This window comes from Parasteatoda tepidariorum, chromosome 9, assembly GCF_982258835.1.
Source record: "Parasteatoda tepidariorum strain Cologne lab strain chromosome 9, Ptep-v5.0, whole genome shotgun sequence".
Taxonomy (NCBI): domain Eukaryota; kingdom Metazoa; phylum Arthropoda; class Arachnida; order Araneae; family Theridiidae; genus Parasteatoda; species Parasteatoda tepidariorum.
This window is the reverse complement of record NC_141763.1, coordinates 1,677,628-1,694,319: the sequence shown is the minus strand read 5'-3', so window position 1 is coordinate 1,694,319 and position 16,692 is coordinate 1,677,628. Positions and strand designations below refer to the sequence as shown.

General features: G+C 32.8%; 1 long non-coding RNA gene across 2 annotated transcripts in view; it reads right to left on the bottom strand.

Moving 5' to 3' along the window:
• Positions 1–2,171: 2,171 nt before the first annotated feature.
• The window catches only part of LOC147803236 (uncharacterized), a 107,340-nt gene continuing 92,819 nt past the window's right edge, over positions 2,172–16,692 (bottom strand). For both annotated transcript variants that reach the window (XR_015428934.1, XR_015428935.1), the window contains 2 exons: positions 12,421–12,493; positions 2,172–5,491 (listed from right to left, as the gene is read on the bottom strand). This is a non-coding gene — a long non-coding RNA (uncharacterized LOC147803236). The remainder of the gene's footprint in view (positions 5,492–12,420; positions 12,494–16,692) is intronic.

The following is a 16,692-nucleotide window of genomic DNA, read 5'->3' as shown; positions in this document are numbered from 1 at the left end:
GAAACCGTTATCATTTGAAAAATTTCCGATCACATTCTTTTCCGATATGTACTCGAACCCACTAACTTTTTCCTGGTGCTTAAACCAACTATACCAGTCTCTTTTGACCAATATTTGAACCCATTAACTTTTCAATCTTTCTGTCATTAAACTAATTTCGAACCTTTTTTTTTAAATGCTCAGACCCACTATCTTTCAATCCGTAAGTGAACCAGCTGTAATTTGATGAAATTTCAAAACTAGTCTCTTTTAATCCGGTGATAGCGGATTGCTCTAATGGTTTTCTAAGACCTGGTGGACTGCGTTGCTAACTTTTAAGCCCCTTGGAGTGGTGAGCTCAAAACAACCCTTGTGACCATCCCTCTTACTTCAATCATGCAGTAAAATAATTTCTGATAAAATAGTGGTTTCGCCTATAATAATCGTCAGAAGCAAGTATGAGGTGGGAGGATATAGTGCTACTCCATTTTTGGTCAATTATGCAATTTTCATTTAATAGTAATTTTTTATGTTTTAAATAGCTTTTACTTCAGCAATTTTAAAATACAAACTATATTTAAAAGCTGAAAGAAACTTTTTGTCAATTTTAAGGTGACAAGGGATTTTTGAAGTTTTGAAAAAAGGTTTTCAATTTGCACAATGCGATTTTTTTCGAGAATATTGGGAATATTCGAGAAAAAACAAAAAAAAGCATTTGATGCCCTCTTGTCTCTTTTTGGATAAAAAGTTAAAAAACGAATAAAAAAAAGCATCTTTGCATCTCTTGTCGCCTTAAGTTTGTTAAAAAGTGCAAGTTCTGGGTGCAATACTAAATTTTAATTAAATTGCAAGAACCTTACTTTAAAGTGGTAACATTTAAATGAATTTTAAACCAATCTATATGAACCTAACTTCTGCATATTATTTTTTCAAAAAAATATGCACAGAAAATGTTTGAATTTTTACCGTTCTTCTACTGAAAAGTTAATAATTACAACGCTCACCAGAAGCTGCGGTTTGCAAAAATCATACCTATTTGATTTATATCAGATTTTTTTTTTAAAGTTACCTTCTATAGCATCTGACAAAAGATTTTAATAAGACTTAATATTGTTTAAAAATAATGTAACTAAAACAGTTATTATTTTTTGTAAAAATGGAGGAAGTTATTATTATATACTAATCACCGAGTTGAGAAAAATCGCAGATGTATTTTTCAAGCTCAACTTGCTGACGACTGCTAAAAATTGGAAGACAATTTTTCAACTGGATACCCAAATGAAGAGTAAATTAGTTCAGATCAGAAAACATAACTGGAAAAAAATTGTCACTTTGGATTAAGCAAGTCTTAATACAGGCTAACTTCAGATTTAATAAGCTATAAAAACACTGCATTTTAAATAACAAAAAACTAAATGGGTATAATTGAAATATGTTTCTAGTCAGAAAGTTATTTTAAATATATTTAATGGAGGATTACAATTTAAAAGTTTCATATCCATCTTATTCGCATTCACTGTAATCATAATTTACAGGCATATCCATTTCGATATTTCTTTGTTAAAAATCCTCATTATCATTAAAATCTGGTTTAAAAGAATCACTCCCTAAATATTGTATTTATTAATTTTATAGAAGAAAAAAATATTTTATAATTAATTTAAATTTTTTTTTAATCGATATCTTTTTTAATTTGTTTAAATTATTGATTTATTTGTTTTAAAATAATAATTTAAATCAATACATTTTTTAAATTCAATGCATATGCCTTTTATTATTTCGTAGTAAAAATTAGCTCCTTAAAAATCAATGATTATCAATAATCAATGAGTATTCATAATCAATGAAATCAGACTTTTCAAAAAATCACACTTTTAAGAATGTATTTATTAATTACATTATATGAAAATATTTTAATCTTAAATAGTAATTTTTTTTACTAAGTATGTTCATATTAAATGTTATGAAAGGAAAATTAAGTTTGTTTAAGTTAATGTTTTTTTTAAAAAAAAATCGCAGCTGATTTAAATCAGTCATTTTTTTTAAAAAAATCAAACGATTTAAATCATGAATATATTCAAAATGCATTATTTTCTAGTTTTAAATCTAATCTTGACTGCAAACTCAAATTTAGTCCTGGCATATTATATTTCGATATATTTTTCGCAGTGCCCGATCACCCATTAGGCCCCCTTAAAATGGATTTTTTTGAAAATAAATTTCAAAAAAATACGAAAAACAATGATTTAAAAAAATAAAAAATTTCAAATAAATATTAAATGAATACGATAATTTTGTTACGTAATGTTAATCATATTTATTTATTACTTATTTTAGTTATTATTTATAAGTATTATTATAGTTAATGTATCATAAGATTTATAAATATAACCTGGATGATCTGCTTGCACCTGAGAGTACACCTGACTAATTTTATCTGGTTTTATTTTTTAAACTTTTGGTTTACTGGTTTTAATTTCAATATTTGCTTTTGGTATTTTACCTCGTCACTTACCGTTTCCTTGACTATGTTCTCCCCTTGACCTGAAATCTTCATTACACGTAGGACATTCGAAATGAAATTTTGATCTTGGTGAACACCCTCTGTCTTACCTGGTATCATCTTTGAGTGTTTATCCTTTTTAGAGATACTTTGGTTTACCTTAGAACACTTTTAATCTTAGAGGCACTTAGCCTTGAATGGGGGACACTTTAACTTTTAGTCGACTATTTTAATTATTCTATTCTTATTTGCATTTAATGTGATTTTTCATATTTTTACTATTTGATGTTTTACCTAACCTTACTTATTTTATATGTTTTTACCTGTATTTTTGACACTTTTACTGTTGGTTAATTTTATTCACTTAGATGTTTTAATCACTTTAAATTTTTATTGTTTTCTTTTATCATCTTTTCGATTTTGGGATTTTTCCTATGTGTATCGATCGTTTTAGTTTCGATTTTACTTTTCTGTAGTTTTGTTGTGTTTAGTTCACGTGAAGTTTGAAACCCCTATCCACAAACTCCTTCAGGGGTAGATCGTTTACTATTAGTCTTACACGAAGATGATTAATACACTATATATTTGATCTATACAAACATCATTATTTAATAAATTCTTGCAGCTAGTGTTATTTGATTAGTATTATATCCCACAATTAATGAAACCAAAATAATTCTAATAGTTATCTAACCTACGACCATCAGGGTGCGTAGCCAAAACTTTCAACAAAAAATAAGCACCTTTAGAGTTAAATTTTAAGCATTAAAAGAATATTTTAAGCACTATATACATTAACCAAATTGTTTTCAAAGACTTTACATGTTCATGACAAAAATAATTAGTTTCTAACAAAGAACTCTTTTCTTAATTATATTAGCCATTATAGAAAGATCAAGAGGTTTTTCGGTTCAAATCAGAGGGTGAAAATGAAGCCTGAAATGGAGATTATCATGCGAAATGCAAAAGCTGCACATGAAAGTGCAAAAATTTCACCGATCTCAGCTTAGTAGACGCACGTGCAAACTCGCAAGTATTTCATCCAACGTGTAAAATGATTGGCTCTTTCATAAGCTATGGACCCACGGTACGCCGAAATGAATTTTGGTTGTGTGAAATGTACAAAAAAATTGAATAGAAAAAATATGAAAAACACGCTTTTGCAAATTACCTCGCGAAAGTAGACGTGGTAAAGAAAAATTCTCATTTTTGAAAAGGGAAAAATAAGCACTTTTTAATGCCACCCAATAAAAAGCACCAATAAAAACGCTACGCACCAGGATCGAATTATAAGTACTCGAAGGCACAATCAGTATTAGTACTTGATTTCATTAATACTTTATATTTATACCGGATTCCTCACTCAGGGTTTTTCAGTCTACATCACGGTTTTTATCATCTTTTATTAATTTCATTATTATTGCTGGAATTCATTTAATATTTGTTACCAGGGAGGAATTAATCAGTCTTTGAGAATGGTAACATTGTCTCATACAATATTGTTCACATTAAAATAAATGAGACATTGGTGAAATTAATTATGTTTTGTACCTACCTAAAACCTTTACCTCAGTTGTTTTAAGCATTAGAATTGTTACAGAATTTGTAATAATAAATTTTAGTACTAATCTGTTTTTAAAATTTACTAAAAACGGTGATTTAAAATTAATCTAACTTCTTTTAACAGAATATAACCAGGCTAAATAGACTCCAGTTTGCAAAACACTGATGTCTCAGTTTATTCTTCCAATATTTAGAATTAAAGCAAATTTAGTCTGCGATAACTTATTTTATATCGTATTTTTCCTTTTAATTTAGTTAATAGATTCACCATTTCTAATTTTAACTGTTGTTTTTAGCATTAGCTTGCTGATATTACATATCTTACTCCTAAGCACTCACCTCTTTTTAGCGAAGATATATTTCCACAATAAGCTGTCCCCTTTACCAATTTTTTATGAATTAAATTTTACAGTAGAGTCTAACTTCAATAAATATGTCTAAAAAGAACCCAATTACTTCCCTATTCAGCTAAAATGTTTTTCTTCTGTTGTAAAAATGAAACACACACAAAATAATTTTTTAATTACATCACTGGCTTAGCATATTCATAGTAATAAAATATAAGATCTGTTATAGTAATCAGGAGGCTTAACCTAAAGAGGTATGTTGATTTACCGTTGAGCCTTTTGTCAATAATAAGATTACTATTATACATTGATGCAGCTTATTTTTTGTGTGCATCGTATTACAAACCTATAGAGTATAAGACAGTAAAAGAAAATTTCCTAAAAGTATGGTTCAGAAGATGTCTTTAAACATGGTTTACAATCGACTAATCTTCTCTATTACCAAATGCGAGTGCTTGAGACCAAGTCCAAACTAAGCAGGATGATTCAACTACTAATAGGTTTAGTGGGCACTGTTGAAAATATTACGTCACATCATTTTCCGGAGGTTGATTTAGAACATGCACCGGTGAGGTAACTTGGCAAATAGTGGTCCACCATTCCCAATGGATTAACTCTAAAATCAGGCGCCGGGTGGACTTTTTCGGAGATATCTTCTGTATCAATCGTCGTTGGCTACTGGAGTTCTTCAATAAATGTCTGAAAGCGGGAACTTTTCCAAAAATAATGGAAAATTATATAACGTGGTCGCCCTTATTGGTAAACTAAAGAGATATCTAAGATTGCCTGAATCCTATAGGCTCATCACCCTTGTCTTGGTCTGGGGCAAGATTCTAGATGATTACCAAGAGACTAGTCTATTATCTAGTATCTTCAAATTAATTGATTCGGTAGAGGACGGATGTCTTAGTAGACTTTCGTTACAGCAGCTGAACACCCATGTTGAGGAAGATGTTATCGAAGATGTCAACTTTCACCTCAAATCCATCAATTTCGCATTAGATACTACAACTTCTTCTGATCACTTCTTATTAAATTTTAATTTGTGTTGGCAACGTATCAAACTTTTCCACAGATTTAACTCCTTTTGTGACAGACCCTGTAACAAAAAGTATATTTTGAATAACTTTTTTAAAATATTACTACAGTTATTTAAATCAAAACTATTATCAAAAAGAATTATGACTTTTTTTCCAAATTACTTACTCTAATGTTTGAAAATAAGCAAAAAACCGACTATGCTGTTCCAACGATTTTCTATACCATTTGAAGGCTAATTTAAAACTTGTGCATTTATAGTCAAAAATTATTTATAGCTTGTTTCATCCATTACTTTTTATTAGCTGTTGAAGTTAAAAGCTTTTGGTTGAGAAGAAAACATACATTTTAAAGTAAAATTCAAACTTGTGTGATTAGAAAAAAATTCAACGTTGCTCATTAGGCTAATGGTGTCGTAATATGGATGCTTGTGAAAATGCTTGTGAAAAAAGTAAGGATTTTGGTTTGTAGCTCAGAAATTAGCTAAAATGTCTCCTAACCACAAATTTTTTAAGCGGGGTAGCTAACAAAAATTTTTGATGGGTGAATGATTTCCCAAAACGATTTAATAAATGGAGACGGAATTCAAATATCTGTTTTTTTTTGGTTATAAATTCTCTAAATTTGGTTTGGGTTATAACTTCTTTCTTATTTATTCATTTATTTCATAAATACCAGAACATGAAAAAAAAAGTCCTTGGTATCAAGATAATTTAAACTTTTGTTTATGGTAGTTAAATCTTGAAAACTTTTCTGACATAAGATTTTTATGGGAAAAAAAGCTACAGCACCATAACAGAATCCAGTAAAGTGGTGCATTTTCAAAAACTCATATTTCTCTAATAGCATGATATATATTAACAATTCTTGCACTGTTACCAGTAACGTTAGTGAAAGGTGAAAGAATTAACGCCCCTCCCTCGTGATAACGTAAGTGAAAGAATTAACGCTGAGTAAAATTTCTTCAAAAGTATCTTTCTTCATAATTATATTATTCCACAATAATACTGGCTATCATAAATTAAGGAAAAATTACAAAAACAGCAATAACTCTCCCAAAAATAAGCCAATCCCTATAAAATTTTATTATGTTATAAAAAAATTGCTAAATAGGTAGGTGTTGTTGCTATTTCTCATCCCCACTGGTCCATGAGTCCATTCACCCCCAGGAAATCAAAAAACAAGGCCGGGTCGGGCAGAAAATCCTCCTTTTCAAAATCCACACAGCTAAGGAGGTGGGCCGGGCTGGCTGCACTGGAAAAACATTTGTTGCAGGTGGGATCTGCTGCTGTTCATACCTCATGCACTTTATGTGACCGCTGATGAATCTAGTGAGCGCGGTCTGATAGCCTCTATTACCTCTGAAGGTCAAAGCACAATCCGGCTTATCCCCAGAGTACCAGATATGCACCGGGGGAGTCTTCCAGACTAGCTGGACACCTTTCTTTCTAATGGAGTGAATTTCCGAGGATGTGAGTGCCAATCTTTCCGGCAGAGGTTCATTTGTGCCAAGTTTTGCCAGCGAGTTAGCGATCTCATTCCCGTATAGACCAAATATAAATAAATAGGTAGGTACTTTACTTAAGTCGAAGTAGAGCTGCACAATGGGCTATTGGCGACGGTTTGAGAAACATCCCTGAGGAATAAGACATGTCATCGTAATTTTGATCCTCTGCATAGGGGATGGCTCCACTGATTTGATCCCCCGACGACCTGCACGCGAAGTGGATCATTTTACGGTAGATTTGTAGTTGTAGTTCCTTTACATCGCACTAGAGCTGCACAATGGGCTATTGCCGACTGTCTGGGAAACATCCCTGAGGATGATCCGAAGACATGCCATCACAATTTTGATCCTCTGCAGAGGAGATGGCACCCTTGCATCGGTAGCCCGACGATCTGCACGTGAAGTCGAGCACTTTACGGTAGAACAGTTTAACGAGGACCCATACCGCACTCCCTCTGTCCCTACGCAGACTGATCCAAGTGGTCACGCACCCTCACTCTGACCGCAGCCAGTGATACTTGATTTCGGTGATCTGCTGGGAACCGTGTCTTAACGATTAGTCCACTGCGGGGCCATTTTACGGTAGAACAGTTTAACGAGAACCGATAAAGCGCATTTTCTGTCTCTAAGCAGGCTGATCAAAATGGTCTCTCACACTCTTACTGACCTCAGCCAGTGACGCCTGACTTCAGTGTTCTACTGGGAACCGTGTCTTCACGATCAGCTCACTGCGGGACTCAATTTGGAAGGATTAACGCATGGAAGGACAATACGCGAGACAAATATCACGCAGAGGAATTCTGAGTGACACACTCAAAATTCCTCTGCGTGATACAGTGATGGAGAAAGAGTATGAAGTCTCAGAAAGTAATACTACTTAAGACTAAAGGACTTATATAATTTTTTTTATAATACTGTCACGGAATGTGTCGGCATGGCCGACCGGCTAAAAGCACTATCCTGGAAACGCGGAGGTCCCGAGTTCGTTTCTCCATGTTATTATTTATTACTTATAGAATGCTTTAGAATATTCTCATTCTTACGTCATTTCTGTTTCCTGATTACACTTTATATAAATTCCTTAGTGTCAAGTGGAAAAGGCAGTTATACCATGTTTTGTGTATTTTGGATGTTTATTCACAAACCTATTCTACGCCAGTCGTAAATTCTATTCTTTCTACGTGGAGTCATAGATTATGACATAATAAGAACAATATAACAGAATGAAGTGAATTGCATTACACATTACTCGAGTAAGTAAGAGTAAGTTGAGTATGGAGTACCGCATTAGCCAAAAATATTGACAGCCATCTGATATATCTAAACTTTTTCTTTCATCATAAAAGACCACTTCACTCCAAAAGGTATTCCTTTGCAATATGCTAAACGAGCATTTTCGTGTCATTTAGCAATCTGAGTTTTCCTTCATATTTTTAAATTAAATGTTTGGATTATTACTTAAACCGAGTGGCTTCTGCATGGTATTTACATTTAATTTGTGCAGATGACCGAGACTAGCAAGCTTCCAGATTCAAATTTCTTGCTTTGCTGATTTTAAACCCCTTCAATACACTATTTACTGCCACAGCTTTCAGGATTCCTGAGGTAGCTATTTACTGTAGCCGCATTATATTCTGATTTTTTGAGATTCACTCGAGATCATTCCTTTAAAACCTAAAACTTTTTTCCAAATTGTTTTTCAATGACTATGCCAATTTCGCAAGAGCGATGGGCGCTAGGGGGTTAAAATTCATCGTAAGACTTCCGGTTTACAACTTCTGTCTTTTAAGCCCAAGCTTGAAAAAAAAAGCACCATCCATTTTTATCATACTTGTAGTGTTTTCAAGTATAACGCGTTCTTTCAACTTAAGTGTCAATGAAACAAATGACAAATTCGGGAAACTACTCAAGCCTGCTATAATACTATCTAAAAAATAACAAACGGTGCTATTTTACACAAATATAGTCAAATAAGGGATAACATTCACAGCACGGCTACCCTTACACTTAGAGCCATGATGGCTCTGGGGATAGAGCGTTCGCCTTTCAATGAGGTGAACCGGGTTCGAACCCCAGCGAACCCCCATCGAACCCAGGTCGATACGAATCCGCATCCGGCTTGCACCGACCACAGAGCTGACGTGAAATATCCTCAGTGGTAGACCAATAATGGGTTTGAGTCCCTTTGCCACCAGGCTAACCGTGGGAGGTTCTCATGATATAATAAATATAATATAAAATTAATATAAAAGAGGTTCTCGTGATGTAAAACAAATGCTAGTTAGTTTCATCAAAAAGTCCTCCACGAAGGCAAATTTCTCTAAATACTTGATCCAAGAGTTCCCTTGTCTTCTGGATTGGGTTCAAAATTACAAGGCTACGGAGTTGAACATTAGTAGTCGAAAACCGGAAAATTGGGTCGGCTGCTCAGCGACGGTTATAAAATAAAATAAAAGTAACCTTGCCCTTTATTTATGCTATCATATTTTTTAAAGTTTATTTTTGGCTCAAGACCTGTTTGAATTTATAAATTACAGAAAACTCTTATGAGTGGTAAAATTTACGCGTAAATTTAAACACAAATCGAAACAATAAAGCTTCCTAGAATATTACGCTTACGAGGCGACGTGTGAGCAGGCTTAACATAAGCGGACGGATACACCGGAAGTTTTCTAAATTTCTTCCGGTTTCACGAAGCTTTTTATTGTTTATATCCAGTTAACCATCCATATGGAAAAACTTGTCATGTTAAGCAATTAGACGCTATATTTGCGAGCAGAAAATAAATTTGTATATTCAGCTATAACAGCGGTGTTTCATATTTGGTGACATTTAGCTCGACTTTATACTTGTTTTCAAGCACAGCGTTGAATAATGTCAAGAAAGGAGAAAATTTTATTTAACGTTTGTAATAAATTTTTCCTACATAATTTCTGTTTATGAATATTTGTTACTTAACTATTGCTAATCAACGTTATTAAAAACACATCATCGCTGACTGATGAACATTTCAAAAACGTTTAACTTCTTTCACCTTTAGATTCATTATTATCCCTCGCAGAATTAGTTTAGACAATATTTTAAGTTACGAGATAACCAGTTAAGTTACGAAATCAGACACAAAAACGTACATTTTTTTTCGTCGAATTTGGATTCTTTGCAATCGAAAGTTTGGATTCCTTTATGTTGATTTAACTTTTTGCGTATTTCGTTGCATCTTGGGAATTTTTTAAGTGAATCGAAAACATTCCTCCTGATCCCGATCTCAACTGCGGTTGGGAGAGGTGGGCGAAAACCAGTTTTAAGAAGATCTTCATCGCCTGTGCCTCTAAATGCTGTCTTTTCCTTTATACACAGATCCCGTCTCCCAACCCTTGGGAAAGTTATTTACATTAGGTCTATGGAAGATAGCCTTCTTCTCTAGATAGAATTTAAAAAAAAAATCTTACTTAGAATTCTATTTGTCAGAAAGTATTAGACCAATTTTGTTCGAACTTTATTTTTTTGTGATATGAACTGGTGACAACATTTGATGAGACATAGTTTCCTTTTACAATAAAAAAACCAAAAAGTAGAATGAAACCAAACCTGGCCAAAATATCATTTGACATTAGACCAAAATACGCAAAATCTGTACCCTAAAAAACGAAACTGGTCATTTGTACAGCAAAGAAGCAGACCGACACCCTGTCAGAGAAATACATGTCTAATGGCGTGTATGATCACCTTTAACAGTTACACCACTCTCTCATCGGTTTTTCATACTTCTTACCTGGGTGCTTATTAATCACTGTGGCAACCACACCCACTCATGCACCAAGGCAGCCTTGAGCTCATAGCAATTGAACTTCGATTTGCGTCGCATATGTGTTCGATGGGATCCAGATCGGGGGACATCGCAGGGACGTCAATCGCGGTATGTCATCCGGTTAGAGGTATTCGTTCCGAACTGAGGCCTATGTGTAGGATCGTTATCGTAGATAAAGTTGAAATTTGGTTCATATACTGTGCGGAAAAGTCTCACATGGGGGGGGGGAGGATAGCGTCCATGCATCGTTGACCTGTACTTCTATCGAACACATGAAGGTCTGTCCAGACCAAGGCATACATCCAACTAGTTTATTTCAAAATTGTCGAGTCACACCTCCTTAGTCTCCCTTGTTAGTAGCCCGAACGCAGTGACATCGTTCCTATTTTTCATCCACTGCGCAGTTTATGTTCTTTATGTCTGAGAACTAAATTGATCCATGCCGAGACCTTTTGTCTAGAAGTTGTTGATCTAACACGCTGAATAGCGACTAACCCATGTCGTTTACTGATCATTTCCTCATGGATTTTGAAATTCCAATATTATTTTATATGAGATTGCGACGCTTGAACTTCGAATTATCATTCCGACACATTTAATTTGAGTCATTCAATAATGATTCGACGTCGTTTACTGATTATTTTTAGTCAATTTTCTATAGTTTTTACCACGTTTACATTAACTTGCCTTCGTGCATGTCTGTTCGGATGAAATTTTGTAATCGATTTTAAACTAACTTCCCGACTAGCTACAGACTTCAAATTTGGCACATAGTACAGAATTGGATGACAATTCATGAAAATGAAGAGAAAAAAGGCATACAAAGTAAAATAAAATTAAAGAAAAATTCATATTTTCGCGATTGTATTTTGTTGTCGATTCGATTATTTCAAATGAGTGTCACATGTCAGTTGAAAAGTTTTGTGTACAGTGAGTGAAAAGAGACTTTGGAAGTGATTAAAAAAAATCAAAATAAAAAATAATATTTTTATTAATCTCGGTTTTGTAGTGGAGAATAATAATTAAAAAATAAAAACATGAAAAACAAAAAACGTCGGGTGCATGAAATACATAACTGTACATATACAAATTTTCTTACTCATACACATGCACACCCACATACACGCATATACACAAACACATCCACATTCAGATACAATTACAGACTTACATACACATATTCTCATGGGCACACATACACACACTAATATAACATTACTGTTATGTATTTCATGCACCCCACGTTTTTCGTTTTTCAAATTTTTATTTTTTAATTATTTTTTTCCACTACAAAAACGTGGTTTTTGAAAATATTATTTTTTATTTTGATTTTTTTATTATAACATGATATATCAGAATTTTATTATTAGATATCTGATATTACATGCGAATAGGAAGTTGAATTATCACTTTTTGATATTGCTAAGGAAGGTTTTAATACAAATTAAAATCTGTCACTATGCATTTTTTATGAATTTATTCATCGCTTTTCGACCATTTGCCTATGATTTTTTTCGAAATCTTATGTTTGCATACGAGTTATATAGTTAGATATGGAGCAACTTATTAGCATGGCAGGAATAAAAAAACATTTTAAATTTATCTTTTCATAAATTCGTCTTTTTCTGACTTTTCGAGCAATTTATTGTTAAAATAATAGCTACTGTCTCCTCACCTGGAGCAGATTGTCAAATAGTCGCATATCTAAGGCTTTCTCTTTCCTCTTAAATAAAGGCAACATCAACAACCTGAAATTGCAAAAAAAAAATGAATAACTCGAAATCAAATAGATCAAATCTAGAAATCAAATCTAGAATTGTAATAAGTATTTACAGGAGCACAAGTTACAAAATTCCCTAAAACAGGGAGAAGGAGAGTAACTTAAAAAGTTCTCAATAAATATTGATTAGACTTTTCGATTTTTGTCTGACAGGCTAACAAAAAATTAGGTGGGTCAACGATTTCCTATAAAAATTTAACGTTTGCACAGTGGGCCAGCATCGTGGCCTAGGTTTCGTGGCCAAATTTAGTAATTCGATGAAATTTTTTTCGAAATTTGAAATACACTAAAAATACCAAAAAAATAAAACAAAATAGCGGCTGAAATATGGCGAGCAAAATAAATAAATAATATAGTACGTTTAAATAATTAAATATAGCAATGAAAATATAATAATTTTCGTAATTTTACATTAAAAATGAAAAGCAAATTATAATTCCGAAGTAATATTACAAAATAACGCGGAAACATGAAAAAAAAACATAATTTTTTTTTCGTTATGTTTAGACCACCTTTGCAATATGGGCAAAATGGGGCAGGCTTTTTCGAAAGAAGAAACATCAAAGAAGACAACAAAAAAAGTCTAGCTAATTACCTCGTGGAACTTTTTAGAGATAAGTTTCGAAAATGATTCAAACATTGTAAAATGTCAAATGATAAGATATAAACTATAAGTTTATCAAGAGTATTAACTAATCCAACAAATTGAAAAAATGTTCTATAATTTCAGACTAATTACTCTGATAAAAATGCAACAGTAAAGTGAAATTCCTATGCATATTTCTGAAATTTAATTTTAAAAGTTACATTAAAAAAATGTTTTTTAACATATTTTTCACTGCATTGTACTCTCGTCGGTCCAAAAAGTAAATTCTAATGTTTGGAATGATTATGAATACTTAATTTGGGCTATATTAAACTGCTTACACATATTTTAGTTGAAAATTGACTTTTGGCCAAAGATCATGCATGGTCTTCTGGCCCACAGTGGTTTGTAGGGAAAATTCTTGGTTAAAAATAAACTATTTCCATATTGTTTTAGCGGTATGGAGTAACTATTTAAAAACAAAGGGCTATTGTTTAGAAGAAAATTCTAATCGTGTTTTGTAAGCAAAAAATTAAGCTAAGACTATTTGGCCATAGTTTTTTTTTTGAGTGGGATAGTTAACGATTTTTTTGACAGGGGGGGAGACGAAATTTAGACAGTTTTTTTTACTTGTTTTGGTTGTAACCTATTCTTGGTGGGTGCTTTATCTCAGGATAAAATGTTTTTTGTTGGTTTAGGCTTGGAGGTCAAATTCGAGCTTGTTTATGGGTTAAAAATAGCTAATATTCGTTTTAATTTTTTTTTCAGATACGGTAACGATTTCCGAGCATGGATAAACAATGGCGGAATTGATAATTTTCGTTTTTCAGTAAAATTTCAGTTAACTTGTTTCGTTGTAAGGTTTAAGTGTGCTAACGATTTCCTTAATTGGGTGTACAATATGTTTTAATATTTTAAACTTAGAAATAAATGCCTAGATTTATCAAATATGCACAAAATGCTGCTTTGGAAATTGTTTTTCAATAGGTTATCTACCATGGGCTTATAAGGTCTTAATACGAGGGTTGCTATTTAAATTTCTGGCCTTGGCAACAGTAAGTGTTGCTAGGCGACTGCAGACTATTTTAATCGAAACTTTGATATTTTTAAACATAAATTCAGCAGACGATTTACCATTATAGCTTCATTTGTGTTGTTGACAGTAAATTGAAAAGTTTTTCTCTTTCAAAAAATGGAATTGAATCGAACATTTTCGTGCCATTATTTTTCATAACTTTCGACGTGGATTGTCAAGACAAGAGTGCTTCGATGAACTTAATTCTTTATTCAGCGATAAAGCGCCATCCTACAGCATTGCAAAAAATTGGTATAACGAATTTAATCGTAGTCGATGTCTGATCCAGGACGAATCCCGTGCAGGTCGTCCAAAATCCGTTGTTGTGCCAGAAAAGATCGATGCTGTGCGTGAACTGATAAAGCAAGATCGTCATGTGACATACCGTGAGATAGAGGCGTCTTTGGACATTAGTATGACTAGCATCAATAAAATATTGCATGAACATTTGAGCGTAAAAAAATTTGTTCGCGTTGGATCCCGCATAATCTGACAAAAATTACCGGTTCAAAATTACAAGGCTACGGAGTTGAACATTGGTAGACGTAAACCCAAAGTTGGGTCAGCTGTTCAACGATGGTTATAAATTGAAATAAAAAATGATTGCTAAACGATCGATTAGTCTGAAAATAAATCCATATATGGTGCTTGATGTAAATCCTATCAAAGAAATATAAATTTTATATTCCTTTGCTGCCTGGCTCACCGTGGGAGGTTCTTGTGGTTTTCCTCTCCATGTAACGCAAACGCGGGTTAGTTCCATCAAAAAGTACTCCACAAATGCAAATTCCTCCCAATACTTGATCCAAGTCTTCCCTTGTATTCTGGATTAGGTTCAAAATTCAAGGCTGCGGAGTTTAGCATTAATACTCGTAAACCTCCCCCCCCCCCCACAAATAAAAAAAATTGGGTCGGCAGTTCAACGGCTGTTATAAAATAAAATATTTTATTCATTAATTAAAATGTGCCGTTGATTTTTAAATTATAAATTAACTGAAACTTCATTTTTACTACATTTTGTAGGGTAGTTAACAATGTTCCAAAATTTATCAATTTTTGAATTAAAATTCCAGGTGGAAGTAATTTAATCAGAAATTAAACGTGAACCGGGTTCCAATCCCAGCAATGGCTTGCACCGACCGCTGTTCAGACGTAAAATATTCTCAATGGTAGATGGATCATGGGTTAGAGTTTCCTTTTGATGTCAGGCTAACCGTGAAGGTTTTCGAGGTTTTCCTCTCCATGTAATGCAAATGCGGTTAGTTCTCCCAATACTTGATCCAGGAGTTCCCTTGTCTTCCGGATTATTTTCGAAATTAAAAGGCTACGGAGTTGAGTATTGGTAGTCGTAAACCTCAAAAAAATTGGGTCTGCTGTTATGAAATAAAATATTTTGTTTATTAATTAAAATGTGCAGGACCAGTGTGTTTACCGATCACGAATATTTTCGTGACTTTTATTCTGCATTCGATGATTTTCAAGAATTTTTGGTGTAAATAATTTTTTAAATGCAATTTCTCTAACGGATCTGATGTATCGAAAAATAATAATCAGTTTTTCTAAAGAAATTGCAATTAATATATCCACTGTAAAAAGAGATTTTGCCGACTACGGATGTAACAACGCCTGCTTGAGAAAAATCTGATTTTCGCAGTAGCTGTGAAGTCAGGAGCAGACGATGAGGATCAGGCTTTACTCCTCTCTCTCTCCCTCTCGAATTCTATTAATTCCCAAGAACAAACATTTTTTTAAATACAATTCATTTCCTTGATAAAGGTGGTTATTCTTTGATTTCATTTTAAACAGTGCCTGGCTAAATTATTAGACTAACTATAAGATTCTATGTAAAACTATACTACATAAAACAAAGCTTTATACTACGTGATACTATACAGCTTTGTTTTTAAGCGACTGAAACCTGTTGCAATTGTTTACGTTCGTGTATCAATTGGTGAAACGAGACGATATATAATATAAATTCGACAATTGAATAAATTAGACGATCTATTAGATAAATATATATTACTTGTGGGCTGCGTCCCCTGCTCGTTAACGCTCACCAACCCCCGAAAATTGCTACGCAATCTTATATGGTTTGCTTCGCTCGCTACTAACTTAGGTACATTGCAAATGCACAAAATTCTAAGAATTCAAAACAATCATTCAAATCTATATAACAACTTTTTTTTTTAAAAAAAATTACATCTTTTTAGTAAATACTAAGTCATTAAAATAAATTTGAATTCAAAGAAATGACATGTAATTCGTTAAACCTATTAGAAATGTGCTATAATATAAAATCTTAAGACACAATTTCTAAAACTGATATCTCTTTAAAAAAGGTTAAAATTTTGGCTGTAATTAAGTCTATTAAAAACTGAAATAAGTGAATTAAATTGAAAAAACCTGCATAAACAAATAAATTCTAGTAAAACAAATAAATTCGTGATATAAATAAAAAATCGTCAAATAAATTCGTAATATATAAATTCGTGAAAAAAAGCGC